A 15905-nucleotide genomic window follows, 5' to 3' on the forward strand; every position below is an offset into this window, starting at 1 on the left:
TTGTACAATATACACATGGCCTTGGCATTCAAAGAAAGGTATCTCTTGTCTTTTTCATTCAATTCTTGTCTAGTCTTTAATCTACTCAAATTGGTGGTAGAGTCAACTATTCTAGCTTCATAAGGACCATCTTCTACCACATACCATAATTCAATATAAACGGATTGTAAGAAAATCATCATTCTTTGTTTCCACATGCTAAAATGAGAACCATTAAACATAGGTGGTCTATCAATAGATTGCCCTTCTAAAAAAGAAACTTTTATGGTTGCCATAATCTTTACTCTAAGCGGTTAAGCTTGATCAAAAGAGACCAAGCTCTGATACCAATTGTAAGTGCCCGGTGCAACCCAATGAGTACAAACAATATCACAATGATGCACAAAGATATATCAAATTTAAGCACAATAAAGAAAACTTAATTAAAGAGAAAAGATAAGAAATGCAAACCAAATATGAATCCAATAGCTTCTTCAATAGATGGCGATGCTAACCAAGATGTACAAGTGAAGGCTCACTCCTTCCTCACCCCAAACACACTTTGGTTGAGCCAAGGAGTTTTACAACTATTCTAGTTAACCCTCAACAACCTACACTTGAAAGATCACTCACCCAATTAAGAACTATTTTATACAAATGAGGCAACCTTCACCAAGGTTTTACCACTCCAAGTGATAGGTTCGCCTTCACCAAGGTTTTACTCCTCCTAGAGAGTAACCTTCACTTGAGCAACCTCACAACCCAACTTTCCCAACCCCTTATACAACCAACAAAGAATCTTTCTACTCAAAAATCTCACTTGGAAGCTTGTATTTTGTGTTGGCAAAAGTCTTTAGTTTCTTGTGCTTTGGGGTTTTTATAGAAGGTGAGAAATGGCTCCAAAAGACTCTCCAACGGTCAAATATTAAATGCTGTCAAAACTAGCCGTTGGCCTGTCGGACGTCCGAACCACCTGTCGGACGTCCGAACCCTGCGTCCGAACGTAGTCAGAGAGTCATCAAATCTTTGCGAAATTTCTCGGACGTCCGATGCGATCAATGAGCGTCCGACAGAGTTTTCTTCTTGATGTTCTTCATCCTTTCGGACGTCCGATAGCGTCCGACATGAGTGCCCTGTTTTAGCTTCTTCTTTTATGCCACAAGAATCTGTTCTAACAAATTACTCACATAAAAACATTAGCCCAAATCTACATTTTGGTTTGTTAATCATCAAAACCAAGGATTGATCGACCAAGGTCAACAAAGTAGGGTTAAAGTGAGGTAGAAATCTAGAAACTTTTCTGACCAGGAGACCCGACCAGTGTTCACATTTTGGGTCACAAAGTTTTGTCTGGGAGTTGAAATTGAGTGCTGTTTGTGGCATCCAAAACTAGACTCCAAGAGCTTTTTGTCAGTATGAAATGCAACCCCAAATTTGTTTCCTATGAGCCGTAGCGAACCGGCAAAGATGACTGAATTTTCTCACTATTTTCATCCGAGAAATAGTCCTAGCTGCAGTTTGTAGCTCAATTTCGCCTATCTTTCAAAACGAATTTTAAGACAGTTTCTTCTAGTGAATTGTACAATTTTGAATATAGTTTTCAACACCTCAAACCACACTAAATTTTCAGTTGTGTAGCTCTAGTTAAGATCAGATTTTGAAACTCTGCCAAGTAAGTCAAAACTGGAAATTTCGTAAACAAGTTTCAAAAATCAGTTTTCTTAAAACCATTATATCTTGATGTAGAAAGATCCGAATTGAGTTCTGTTTGTTGCATTTGAAACTAAATTTGGAATTCTATTAGTGTATAAATTTCAAGGGTTGATTCCATTTCTACGAATTTTATCAAACTTCCAAACTTGGCTGAAATTGCAAGCCTGTTTTGCTCTATCCTGTCTGGAACAGTGAATTTGAACTAAAATTTGAATGATTTCAAATTGAATTCTGAGAAGAGTGTCTTTTAGAGAGTTTTAGTTCATTGAGTCTAGTTTCCAACGGTATAAACTTTTCAATTTTTGGACTTATAGAACTCGAGATACAATTTTTTCAAGTAGTGTCACACCAAGCTGGAAATTTTCTAGTTTCAACTAAAGTACTCTTTTAAACACTTTCAACCTCCCTTTGAGAGTGTAGTCCGTTTTAAGTTTAACTTCATGGTTGGACACAAGGTCACTTGAATTTTAAACCTTCATTTTGAATCTTGATTTCCAAAGGATTAAACCTCTCTTGATGTATTTTCTTGGTTGTTAACTTCTTTGGTTAATGGCACCCCTATTCTTATGCCTTCGATTCCCATGAATTTGAATTTCAAAAAGAGAGCGTTTTAACTAGAGTAATTCTTGGAGAATTTCACTAGTTTTATACTGAAAATTTGAAACCTTTAGCTTTGACATTTGATATGAATATGAGTGGAATTTGGATGAGTTTTGACTCCATTAGTTTGGAAAATGTGAACATTCTTTATATTCTAACTTTTGGACATGGGATTAAAAGTTTTGAAAGATGGGAACCATCTACCCTTCTTTCTTGATTTTCATGCCGAAAGTATATATGATACTTTCTTTTGGAATTGAAATTACTTACCACGACTTGAATAAAAAACGAGTTTTGAGTTCTCTTTGATCAAATTGATCAAGGCGTTGGATTAGCTCCTAAGAGCTCCTGTATCCTTCTTGTGTGTTAATTCCTACTTGTGCACTTAAATGAAATGTCATGTTTAAAGTTGTTTTTAAGCATGCTATTCGATTAATTGGTTCTACGTGCTTACTTGCTTGCTTGTTTTCTTGGCCTCACTGAGTCTTAGCTCATCCCTTTAAATTTGTTCTTCCTAACAGGCTTTGGAGGTGGAAATTGGAGTTCCTAGACTACCGACTTAGTGGATGCTAGTATACCTTTTGTATGAACTTTTGGTGGCTCTTAAACTGTAATTTTGTTATTGTTGTTTGGTGGATTGTAATCATAACTTTTAACTTAGAAGTTGTACTTGTATATTTGAAGTACTTCTTAGTTAAGTCGATGGTTAATTTATAATCTTTTTAAAACTTGAATGAGTGTGTGAGTCCTGACGAGGGTTGGACAGGCATTCCGCTGATACCTTAGGGTTCGTCTTAGGAAGAGGTAGGGGTGTCACACTACCCCTTTGGATGGTACAAGAAATATAAATGTGCAAGTCTTATTGGATTACATATCTGAGACATAATGTGGATTATTCCTATCATGGGATCCCCTATGCGTCATTTCCTTCTAAAGTTTATGCATGATGTCAATTTATCAAAATAATTTAAAAATGAAAACATGACCTAAAGGGACCCTTTGTGTGCCAGGGTAGGCCTAAAATGATGTGCAACTATTAACATACAAACGCAATACATTGAAATTTAAACGTGCAATAACCTATCTAAGAGGGTAGGTTCTAAAAGAGTATCATGCCAGAACTCTTATTTTCTAGTGTTGGTGAATGCAAAAGGCGAGAAAACAAGGAAATGTTAGTTCAACAAATAACACATAACACGTTAAGCAATTAGATGATATAAAAGACGAGAAGAAAGAAAAATAAGGAAAAAGAGGTGGAATCCCTCCCTTCATGTCTAGTGTTCCTAGTTGGGTACGATCGACTCTATCTTAGGTGATTTTTAATATGGATGCATGAGGTTGGACTCTGTGAGGACCCAAAAAATTTCTTATTTTTATCGAGTGTTATTGGTTTATTTAAATACTTATTCACCTGTTTTCTCCAAATAATTTATTTCAACCATTCTAAGCCCATTCATATGGAATAATGTCTTCCTTAGGTTTTTAAAACGTCCCATCAGCAAATTTAATTTTCGAAGGTTCGTTTAAGTGAAGAATAATGAGTACATGTGTTTCAAGATGATATTCTATTTGAGAGTGCATTTATCTTGGGGAGTTAAGAATGATCAATAGTAGATTAAGAAAGGTTAATTGAGGAATTAAAGGTGAATGAGTTCTAAGTAAGTGTATACCGCTTGCGCGTCAACAATTTTCCGAAAGACGCGCTGATACAAATTTATTGGAGATTTGAGGAAGTAATACAAGACTCATGTGAAGACTCACAAAATTCATCTATTTTAAACTCCTAATTCAAGCTCATTTAATTATTTATTTGGCCAATTGTCCTGAATATTATTTTCTAACCTCTTTAGACCTAATTACATGGGTCTATAGTTTCGTTATATTTTTAAAGTGACTTGTTTCAAAATTTAATTTTTGGAAGCTCGTTAAGTGAAAATAGTGAATACGCGATTGGAGTCAATAATCGATTCGAGAATACAATAAACTTGGAAAATTAGAGGCTTGCACAATAGTTTTAAAATAGGTGTTTTTATGCTTAAGTATTCAAGTGATAGTTATTAGTACTATCGTTATAAGAATTTCTTGAAGGTTTCGCTTTATCGCGCTTAAATTGGAAATACACATTTTAACACGCGCGATTTAATTGAGGGACTTTAAACCCTTATTTTGGGACAATTAAGCATGGATAATAATTACATGAATATAAGTGCATTAGTGAAATAAACTCGAGAGAAATCGAGCACAAAACGCGTGCGCGCGCGAAGGAGGGTTGACTTTTGGACAAGTTGTAGCCACATATTGAAGCTTCCTCAAGAAGCCTCATTTGGACCCAAACACTCTCTCTCTTCTCTCCAAGATAGCCGGCCACCATCCCAAAGAAGAACAACTCAAGTTCTTCAATTTTCTTCACCTAAACTTGCTCCAAATCTTCACCATTTCACCTCAAATTTCGACCGCACTTAGCTTAACACTTGGAGATTACATCTAGCTAAGAAAAGGAGCTGCAATCCGTGGGTTTTCTTGAGCACATTTGGACCGAAATTTCTGTTTGGTTCATCTAAACAAGTAAGCAACGATCAAACCTTGGAAACTCAATTTATGGAAGTAGTAGAGCGCATTTAAACTCATGCATGCATATGGGTAGCTTGGTTATGTTGAAAATTTGTTGTGTGGGCTCTATGAACTCCCACTTTGGTTGGATGGACTGACTTGGTGATTGATGATGAAATTAATGTTGGTTTAGTGCTTATATTAGTGAAATAATGTTGGGTTATTGATACAAACTCAAGGATGGTGCAATGAGCAAAAGTGACCATTTTACCTCTGCCCTGTTCGTGCACTTTGGTGCGAAATTTTGAGGTTCTAATGACTTTTTTATGATGTATACATGTCATATGGATAGTGTAGAAAGTTTCATTAAAAAATAACATGATTTGGTTGGTCAAATGTGTTGATTTCCAAAGTACGGCAGAACTGGAAAATTTTCCCGGATTGCCCAGGCAGTCCTGTTGTTTCGGCTATAACTTTTTATTCCGATGTTGAAATCGAGTTCTGTTTATGGCACTAGAAACTAGACATTCTCAGCTTTCTATTGGTATAAAATGCACATCCTAATTCCACTTGTGTGAGCCAAACCATTCGTCTGAAGTTTGCTGTCCTGTTTCATTGGTTCACTATGGGGCAGAACATGAACTACAATTTGATGCCCAAATGTGGGCTAGTTGTGGACAGATTTTGAAAATGGTTTCTTCTGAGAAATTGTAGATTAATGAATTTTTTTCCAACGCCACCAACCACATCCAATTTCGAGTTGAATTGAGTGATTTGTGGCCATATTTCAAAACTGACTTCTTGAAGGAAAACTCTCCTTTTGGGCAGAATTGTTACTATTGAGACTTGTTAATTCGAGATTCATGGTGTTAATCACCCAAAATTGTGTTTTGGATACCTCTTAGACATTTTCTATGGAAATGGACCATGCTTGAGGTACTTTGTAAGCCAAACATTTTGAAAACAGAAAACGAAACTCGCAAGGCAGATTTGCCTTGAAAATTTTGGAATTTTGGTGATTTCGTTAACCAATTTTCCGTACTTATTTATCTATGAAATTTGGCAAAGAAATATTCCTTATATGGTAGTATTATACTGCTAATTTTGGTGCTATTCTGAGGCCGTTTCATTGCTCAACTAAACTTCCAAAGTTCATGACTTGATGTTGGAAAACCCTTGTTTAACAAGGAAATTTGGGTAACTTTGAGCTACCATATCTTGGTGCTCAAAAACTTTAATTCTCATTCTGCTTGCTCCATTTTAAACTTTGATTGCAACTCTAGTTGAGTTTCAAATTTGAGAGGCTAGTTCCAATTCTGTGCATTTTGCCAAATTTTCCAAGTTGGCGAAAAACCAACCCTGAAACTGCCTCGATAGTCTAGAACAGAAACTTTGAGCCGAATTTTGAATATCTTACGTTTGGAATCATAGAGAATTGTCTTCTAAGAACTTTTAATACTTTGAAAGATGTTTTTAACGGTACCAAGTTTTCCAATTTTGGACTTGTAGAGAATGAGATATGATTTTTGCAAAGTGAATGTACCAAATATGAAAATTCATAACTTAAAGGAAATAGAGTTTTTCCAAACCCTCTCTTTTCCTTTGATATCACTTGATCGTTTTACACTCGATTTCAAAGATGTAAATCAGATTTCGCTTGTGTTTTAAAACCCCACTTTTGAGCCTTGATTTATGAATAATTAAGGTTCATTTTCGTGAAATTTTCTGAGATCGCACACGTGTGCAATCTTTCTTAATAATTGGGGTTTATAAGTGATTGTTTATTATTAATTACCCAAGCTCGCGCGAGGACCCTCAAGAGGATCCCACGGTGGATGCTTGAATTTCAAGTGCCCTTTTCTTCCTCATTACTTATATTGGTGAGTGTCAAGTGTATTAATACTTGATACATGCTTAATTGTTATAATTGTTTGGAGATTTTGAAAATGAAGGCGAGTGTGTACTTTACCGCACTCGTTCTTATTTGAAATGAATGACTCATGATTCAAATGAAACGAATGAATTATGAATGACTTAATTGAATGAAATGAAATGATTGAATGAATGAATGAAATGTAATGGTATGCTATGGCTGCATACGTCGTTAGAGTGAATCTCCTCGACTTATAAATGTTAACTGGGGGACGCCCAAACTCATAGGCAAACCTTGGACTCGAGCCGACATGGGCTTGGTCGGGAACCTTGGCGAGCCATGAGAATTACATGATAAGTTTGATCTATTGAAGAGATTTTGCTTGGCATACTCGTTGAAGTATTGCCTTATAAATGACGTTCGGGCCCGGTGGGGGTATGTACGGTGGACGGATGGAAGTAAGTTGTGATCTACGGATTGGAAATACCAACCCGGTTGACGGAATGTCATCGCGGGAAGGTATACAAATGACCTTGGCAAAGTAAGTGGAACTTAGCTCCTGAGAGCTACCATATCCTTGAATTGTTTCTGTTTACATCTTATTGGAATTATCAATTACTTGTACTTTATCAATTGACCTGTTATTTGGGCTTGTTACTTGGACTATGTGCTTGCATGTGTGTTCTTGGCCTCACGAGCATTTTGCTCACCCTGTAGATTTGTTTTCCTTAACAGGACTGGACATGGAATGGACTTGGAGAAACCCCTTTTGATGTACTTTTGGCTTAGGGTTTCTAATGTAATTTGGGCTAGACCTCTTACTGGTTGTACTTTTGGGAACCTAATGTACGATTTGGATATTTGATGCATCTGGATGTTGTATATTTTGGGCATTGAAGTATCATTTGGATATTCGATGTAAGGCTCGGATAATTATTATAAATCGTTAAGTTGAAGGCTTCCGCATTCTTTAACTTGTCTTATTTAGTGGTGATGTCTAGTATTGCAATAAACTTGAATGAAAATTGGTTGAGTCCTGGCGAGAGTAGGGCAAGCGTTCCGCGGATACCCTCTGGTTCGCCTTAGGGAGAAGTGGGGACGTCACAGACTCATTAATGTATCTTGACTCGATTACGGTTTCAGGCCCCCAAACCTTCAGACCAAAGGCGAAGGGTCATCAATCCCAAGGCCTAAGAGTCGGTGGTTCGAGTGATCCCTCGGACATTGCTACGCGCACGTCGTGCCATGGACACATGCCCAAGTAGATCAATTCTAATCCTAAATAGGGAAGGATGGTATGACAACCGCTAAAAGTAAAAAAGAAATGAGGGGGGTTATTAAGTAAAACATATGCACGTATGAAGTGCTCCTTTTGAAGGGAGAAAATTAGGCACCATCAAATGCGGGTGAAGGTTTTAGGGTGGTTGTCCCCCCTCCCCAAGATGCAAGTGCGATAAACATAAGTGAATGAAAGAAAATAAAACACATTATTCACATAAACGGATATCGAGACATTTGTGCGTGTTTAGATGCAAGAAAACCCTAAAAAGATAAAAATGCAATCTAAAACCTCCAAATCTGATATATAACAAGGCTAAAAGAAGAAAAAAATTGACTAAATCAAATGCTCGGACTCTCTATATCCCTAGTGGAGTTGCCAAGCTGTCGCACCCCATTTTTTGAATGAAAAATAAATTATTACGATTACGGGTTTTATAAAAATGAATTTTTTGATTATTTTTTGAATGAAAATGGTTTTTGATTTTTAGAAAATAAATAAAGAAAATGGGACTTAAAGTGCAACGATTATGACCCAAAAATAATAGTTTAAAAAGGGTTTTTAATGAAAAATTTTGATATTGAATTAAGGTGTACCAAGTCACCTAAAATGAATTTCAAATAAAAAAAGTAGAGAAAACCCTTTTTAAACGATTCCAAATCCGCGATAATGAAGAGAAAAGGAATCGAGAGTCACGGTTGAAGAAAGGGAAGACAAGGATAAAATCCAATGCACCCTTTCAACCTAGTCAAAGCTAGTTGCATGATTTAGTCAAAAATTTTCTTAATTTAACCTAAAAACTTATCACATTTGGATGTTACTATATGAATGCAAACCTAGATCTAATAGTTATTGGAAGGGTCAATATGTCTTTTCGAATTTTAGTTGGTGCAAATCACATTAAATTGCGACGCCCAAAAGTGACTCTTTAAAGAGGTCACGAATATGCATAATGAGACTTAAAAAAATAGCAAAATTATAATATACAAATATACGTGACCTAAAAGAAAGGGATGCAACATAACGGATACGGGGGCTAAGATTCGTGACTCAATTTTCCCTTTTATAGAAGGAATACGAGCGTGCTAAGGTTAGAAAGTCATACTCGTCTATATCCCATATTTAAAGGGTTAATTCGCTTAATTTTGGTCAAGCAAATGATCAAACCTATTTCTAATTTTCTTAAATGAGATGCAAATCTAAATGTTATGTTTTATACATAGGGATAAGGGATATATAAGGAAACATCATGTAAAGTGATAAGGATCTTAAAAAGTAAAAAATATGCATGAAATGTAGTGATTTGTTACACAAACATGATCTAGCACGTAGACGGTCCCAAAGGGTCTAGCATTGGATTAGTCCATATCTACGAGTTCTCACTAACATTGGACTATTGAGAAATCGAAAAAAGGGGCCACAACTAGCATTGGACTAGTGTGGAATCGGGAAAAAATGGCCACAACTATGACTGCAAACAAACCGAGCGAGTCAAGCTCGACTAGAGCTGACTCGAGTCGAAATCGAGCTTGAACTCGAGCTCAAGATATTAAGCTTGTTAGCTCACGAGCCGGCTAGCGAGCTCAAGTATATATATATATATATTTTTTTTATTTTAAGTATATATATATTTTTTATTTTAAGTATATATATATTTTTTATTTTAAGTATATATATATTTTTTATTTTTTTATTTTAAGTGTATATATATATTTTTATTTTTTTAATAGTAAAATTACATTATATCCTTAATATTTTATTATTTATTAAGAAAAAAAATATTATTTTATTTATTTTTAAAAAATAAAATAATAATTTTTTATTTTTTTTGAGCTCGAACTTTAAATTGTCGGCTCGTCGAGCTCGAGCTCGAGTTCCTTAAAATTAAGTACAGACTCGGCTCAATTAAGCGAAAACTCGACTCGGCTCGGCTCATTTGCAACCCTAGGCATAACTAACGTTGGACTAGAGTGGTGACGTCATGCATTTATTATAATCAACTAAAACATATAAAACATAATAAAGCAAATGAACACATAAATCACATATAACACATAACACATAAGCATGATATCTAGATGCAAAAATCCTAAGAAAGCGAGTAAACACGTAAACACTAGCATGCAAACACATAAACAAATAAAAGCAAATGAAAACCCAACTATTACATTCGGGGGGCCCTAACTACAATCTAAAGGGGTAAATAATGAAATAGAATAAAATAATAGCCTAACTATTACAATTTGGCATTTAATCGCCTTTCAAATAATCAAAAATTAAACAAATAAATATACAAAATAAAACAAATAAAGTGACTAAAAATAAATAATAAAAAATATTAAAAAAACACGCATTTACACACATAAAATCACATAGGAGCACATAGGGTCAAGTAAAATTAAAATAAAGGAGTAGGGTGTACCTCTCTTGAATTGGTGACCTAATGAAGTGAAATTTCTCTTATTTACCCTCCAACACGAAGAAACTAGTTAAGGCACCACTTTAATTAATAAATAATCATAAAAGACATAAATAAGCATGAAATTGAATAATTAAAATATTTAAATGAAAGTAAACAACCCATATTCAAGAAATTGAAACAAGTAAGGTGTGACAGCCCCACCTCCCCCAAAGGCGGACCAAAGGGTTCGGCGGACCGCTTGCCTAACTCTCGCCGGGACTCAGTCACTCACTACAGTCCTCAAATGAATTACAATATAAATATCAAATATTACATCAAATTCTCCAAGAATTACATATCATAAGCGAAGTAGAAACTAGTTCCCAAGTGTGGAACTTACAAACATATCCGATCCAGTCTAAACATTCAAACAACCCTAGCTATTACACAAGAGGAGTGCGAATTCAAACTATACATGAAGTATTCTATCTAGTCACATGAATATGTACTACAAACACCTCCTTCGCCTCGAGCCCTGTGGAGGGGGAATAAAATATATTTTTTGGGTGAGCTAGAAACTCAGCGAGTAACCAGTAAAATCAGTAATCAAATAAGTTTCACAATAGTTCATTTCAATGACGTCATGAATCAGTAATCAAATGTACGTTTATTGCTCTTGTGAGCCAGTGAAATCGTTGTACTTAAACATCCAACGCTCAAATAGATCCAGTACAGTGAAACAGTAATAGGGAGACATTTGTGCTCCACATAAACAGTAAACAGTGGTGGAGACGTTGGTTCTAAGCACAAGACTTCCCAAAAACTCATTGAAACCAAATCATGTCATGAACTCACATGCAAGCACACATGATATGCAATCGAGTAAATAATGCAGGAAACAGTTTATAAGTAGCTTTGGAAATAGTTTGGGGTCACTCACCACCACGGCTCATAAACCACTTCCATCATAGACAATTTTGTGGATTGAACTCAAGCCCTTCAACTAAAACTCAAAGCAATCCAAACATTCTCAAAGTTCAGGCAGCATTTTCCCTTAATTTCTTTATTTTTCCAACCTACCAACAATCACCCATACCATTTCAATCAGCCACAATTACACGTACAAATCATAGGCTATTAAACACTCTTAATAAGGGTCACAACACCCTTCACATACAACCATTAGATAGCTCCATAATTAATCACAACAAAGCCCCAAATTAGAAACCCTAAAACTGAAACTTCCGCACAAACCAGAAACTTTCCACAAACAATCATATCCAACGTATACAAGCTCCATTTTACACCACAACAAGCTATCATTCCATGACCAAATACCATAATCATATAAAATCAGAAAAATCCCCAATAAATCAGAAATTTACCATAAACTCCTTCAACCCATGAAATCTTCCACAAAACAATATATTTAACCACTACGAACCACTAATATGCCATTATTAGAACAAAGAGGGAATTTTTCCAAGCAAGGTACCTTAAATCCTCAAAAAGATGATGACTTAGAGCTTCCCCTTCTAAGACTACTCCACCAACCTCTTTAAACCTCCTTAGTACACACTTGTATGGAGTAGTTTCCAAAATCATCGGTGAAATCTCAAGATTTGAACAAAGATTGAAACTAGAAAAAATGAAGAAAACTCTCTTGTTTTTCCTCTCTCAACAGCCGGCCAAGCCAAGAAAAGAAATGAGGAAAATATCCTAGCCAAAACAAGATAAGAAGGCAGAAAATCAGCTGGTCAAAGTTGATGGCCGACATGTCACGTCACAATCCGGCCGGAATCTGGCCGGATTTGCGGTCGGATTCTTGGCCGGATTCAAGGCAGTGGCAAAAATCATTTTTTTTAAAACTCTAAGGCAATCCGGCCAGGTATCCAGCCAAAAACTGGTCGGATTTCAGGCCGGATTCGCCAAAAACAAAGCGAACCAGAATTTTTTTTCTTTTTCTTCTTCCGGGCGTCACATAAGGACCTAATTGAAACAATTATAGAAGTTTGAGGGGTCAAATTATTATTACAAATATTAAGGGTCTAAATTAAAATAAAATAAAATTAAGGGTTTAAGATGAAACCTTCCAAAACTAAATACTAGAATTCACAAAAATAAATCAAGACCCTTTCATCAAACCCCAAAACCAAAATATTACTCAAATTTTGAATTATTTACCAAAAATTCAAATAAAACTATAAATCTAACAAAATTATCAAACCACGATGAACCTAATTTACTAAAATAAATAAAATAAAGACTAACTATCATCTTGGGAAACTTAGTCAACTAAAATGAAATAACATAAAAATAAAATAACTAAAAAAAATAAAGCTAAAATTGAATTAAATAAAATTAAAATTTTGGTGTCTATAGTTTGAAGTATTAATTAGTAAATTAGTTGTTTGTTATTGCTTTTAATCGATATTATTCTAGATAATAGAGTAAGCCAAGGACCTAGTACTTGATTAGACGCTCCTCATGAGATCGACCCTTATATGCCCTGTATTACTAGTTTGACACTCTATATTACTAGTTTGACATGTATACTTGCAGAAAATGGGTGTATTTTGGATTTAAAGTTGTGCACATATTTGAAACCCATAAAGTTTTGGCGCCGTTGCCGAGAGAGCGGCAATATTGGGATCTAGCAAGTTTTATTAGTTTAGACATTTTTTAGAGTTTAGTAGAGTTTGTTTAATTTATTTGTTTAAGTAGTGCTAATTGTTTGGTGTGAACTTGCTAAACTTCATTATATGCTCTTATTTGTAGTGTATACATTGAGTTTTATGAGTTATTGCTCCTTTTAATCCAGAAATTGAGAGGACAATAAGGAGACAAAGAAGGAGTGCATCACAAGTAGAGGAGGAGACATACCAAATAGAGGGGATCTCTATCAAATTGCCTTTTGAAGAAGAAATGGCAGGACAATAAGCAAATGAGTGAGCCCTTAGAAATTATGCACTACCGCGAACTCAAGGCTCTTAAACAAGCATTTCAAGGCCAATAGTAAATGCCAAAAATATTAAGATTAAACTGTCTTTGATACAAATTGTTCAACAATCTTAATTTGGAGGTAATGTCATAGAAGATCCAAATGCTCACTTGGCTGGTTTCTTGGAGATGTGTGACACTATCAAGATGAATGGAGTAAGTGAAGATGCAATTAGACATGGATTATTTCCATTTTCATTGCATGATAAAGCTAAGGTATGATTGCAATTTCATTCTTCTACCACTTTTACTACTTGGGATGCCTTGTCTCGAGACTTTTTGAATAAATATTTTCCAACTTAGGATGGATATTACTAATTTTAATCAACACGATGGTGAGTCATTTTATGAAGCATAGGAAAGATTTACGGATTTTTTAAGAAAATGTCCACATCATGGACTTCTTGATTGGCTTATAACCCAAACATTTTATAATAGCTTATCTTTTCAAACTAAAACTATAATTGATGCAGCCACAGGTGAAACATTAATGGGTAAATCACCGAAGGAAGCCCAAAATTTGATTGAAGAAATGGCAGCCAATAACTATCAATGAGCAAATAAGAAAGGTAATCTAAGAAGGCAAGCAGGTATGTTGGAAATGGACACTCTTAACATGTTGAGTGCCCAAATAAACAATGTGATTAAGTTGCTTAGTAAACAAGCCGAAGTTGGTGCTATTTTGTCATCCAATGTAAGTTTTGCTTGTTGTGCCACATATGGAGGGGATCATAAAACTAATGAATGTATTGATCTTGAATAGGTGCAATTTGTCAATAATTACAATCAATCATCACAAAACAATCTGTACTCAAAGACATTCGATTTGGGTTGGAGAAATCATCTAAATTTTGGATGGAAATATCCAAATAATCAACAAAGGCTTACAAACCCACTTGACTTCCAACCAAGGCAACCAATTAGGGAGACTAAACTGGCTTAGGAATTGGCATTCAAGCGGCTAGCTAATGGGTCTAGTGATAAGATTGAAATAACTGAGGTGAAGATGGACCCACTTACAACTATGTATAGAAATATAGAGGTTCAAGTTGGCCAAATTGCTAATGCCATCAATGTTAGGCAACCGGGGGAGCTTCCTAGTAGGACCAAGGTTAATCTTGGAGAACATGTAAATGCAATCATGCTTAGAAGTGGTAGACATTTAGAGGAACCTAATCTTGCTAAGAGGAGTGAGACCAAGGATAAGGAAATAGCAAAAGAAGAGGTAGAAGGGAAGGGTAAAGATCATATAGCTATTGACGTTGAGTATCCTACTTCAATTGTTACTAATGATTCTATTCCTTTTCCTGGCAAGTTGACAAAAGACAATAAAGATAGGGAGTTTGAAAAAAATCTTCAAAATTTCAAATAATTGCACATTAACATTCTTTTGATTAATGTCATTAAGCAGATTCCTTCCTATGCACAGCTCTTGAAGGATAATATGTCCAAGACGAGGAAGATTGTGGATAATGACACAATTGCATTGATAAAGAAATATAACACGTTGATTCAAAATAAACTACCTCCTAAAATAAATGATAGTAGAAGTTTTTCAATATCTTGCACTATTAGTGATTTAAATTTTACTAATGCATTATGTTATTTAGGTGCAAGTGTCTTACTTATTCCTTTCTCAATTGCTCAAAAGTTAGGGTTGAAGGAAGTAAAGGCTGTGAATATCATTTTGCAATTGGCAGAAAGGTCTACTAAATATCCTATAGGTATTTTGGAGAATGTGCTTATAAAAGTGAAACAAGTTATTATACTTCTGGATTTTGTAGTCTTACATATGGAAGAAGATGCGAAAATGCCTATTATTTTAGGAAAGCCTTTCTTAGCCATAACAGGTAGTATAATTGATGTTCAAGAAGGTAAAATGATGTTTTGAGTCAATGGTGAGATTATAGAATTCAAGTTCTATCAAGCCAAGGAAAGTGAACCAATTGATCATGACTTACATGGTTCATGTAATGAAAAAAGTGCTTTAAAGGTATGTGAAGAGGTTAACTCTTCAAGTTTGATTCAATATGATTTTCATATTTAAGGTATCGAGCATTTGGATGAAGCAATTGTAGAGCAATCCAAGCCTATACCAACTCAAGTCCAAGAGAATATAGGTAAAAAGTGGTATCATCTTGAGGAGGGTAAGTATTTTCTACTTATAAGTGATTATGAGCAAAATTACGATTTGCCTAACTTACCTCTTAAGCTTTTGAGGGTGTTAAATGATGGAGATTCATACCATGTTCATCACCAAGTGGAGTGGTTTCGAAGCTTTGATCCATGGGGAAGGCATTGCACCCCAATTTACTATTAAAGGAAGAATCATTTTGAGTCGAACTTAACGACTTTAAACAAAGCGATTGTTGGGAGGTAACCTAATGATTTCTTGTTTTTGATATATTTTTAGTTGTTTCACCAATGTTTTGTGTGTTTTTTAGGTGACCATAATAAGGTTCATGTAACTCATCTCAAGTTCAAAAGTGCATACATTGAGGCAAAAAGGG

General features: G+C 35.2%; 1 non-coding gene across 1 annotated transcript; it reads right to left on the minus strand.

Annotated features, from left to right (window-relative positions):
- Window positions 1-13690: 13690 nt before the first annotated feature.
- LOC113687482 (small nucleolar RNA R71) lies at window positions 13691-13797 on the minus strand. The gene has a single exon (XR_003447766.1). It is a non-coding gene; the product is annotated as a small nucleolar RNA R71 (small nucleolar RNA).
- Window positions 13798-15905: the final 2108 nt, after the last annotated feature.

Source organism: Coffea arabica, chromosome 1c (genome assembly GCF_036785885.1).
Source record: "Coffea arabica cultivar ET-39 chromosome 1c, Coffea Arabica ET-39 HiFi, whole genome shotgun sequence".
Taxonomy (NCBI): domain Eukaryota; kingdom Viridiplantae; phylum Streptophyta; class Magnoliopsida; order Gentianales; family Rubiaceae; genus Coffea; species Coffea arabica.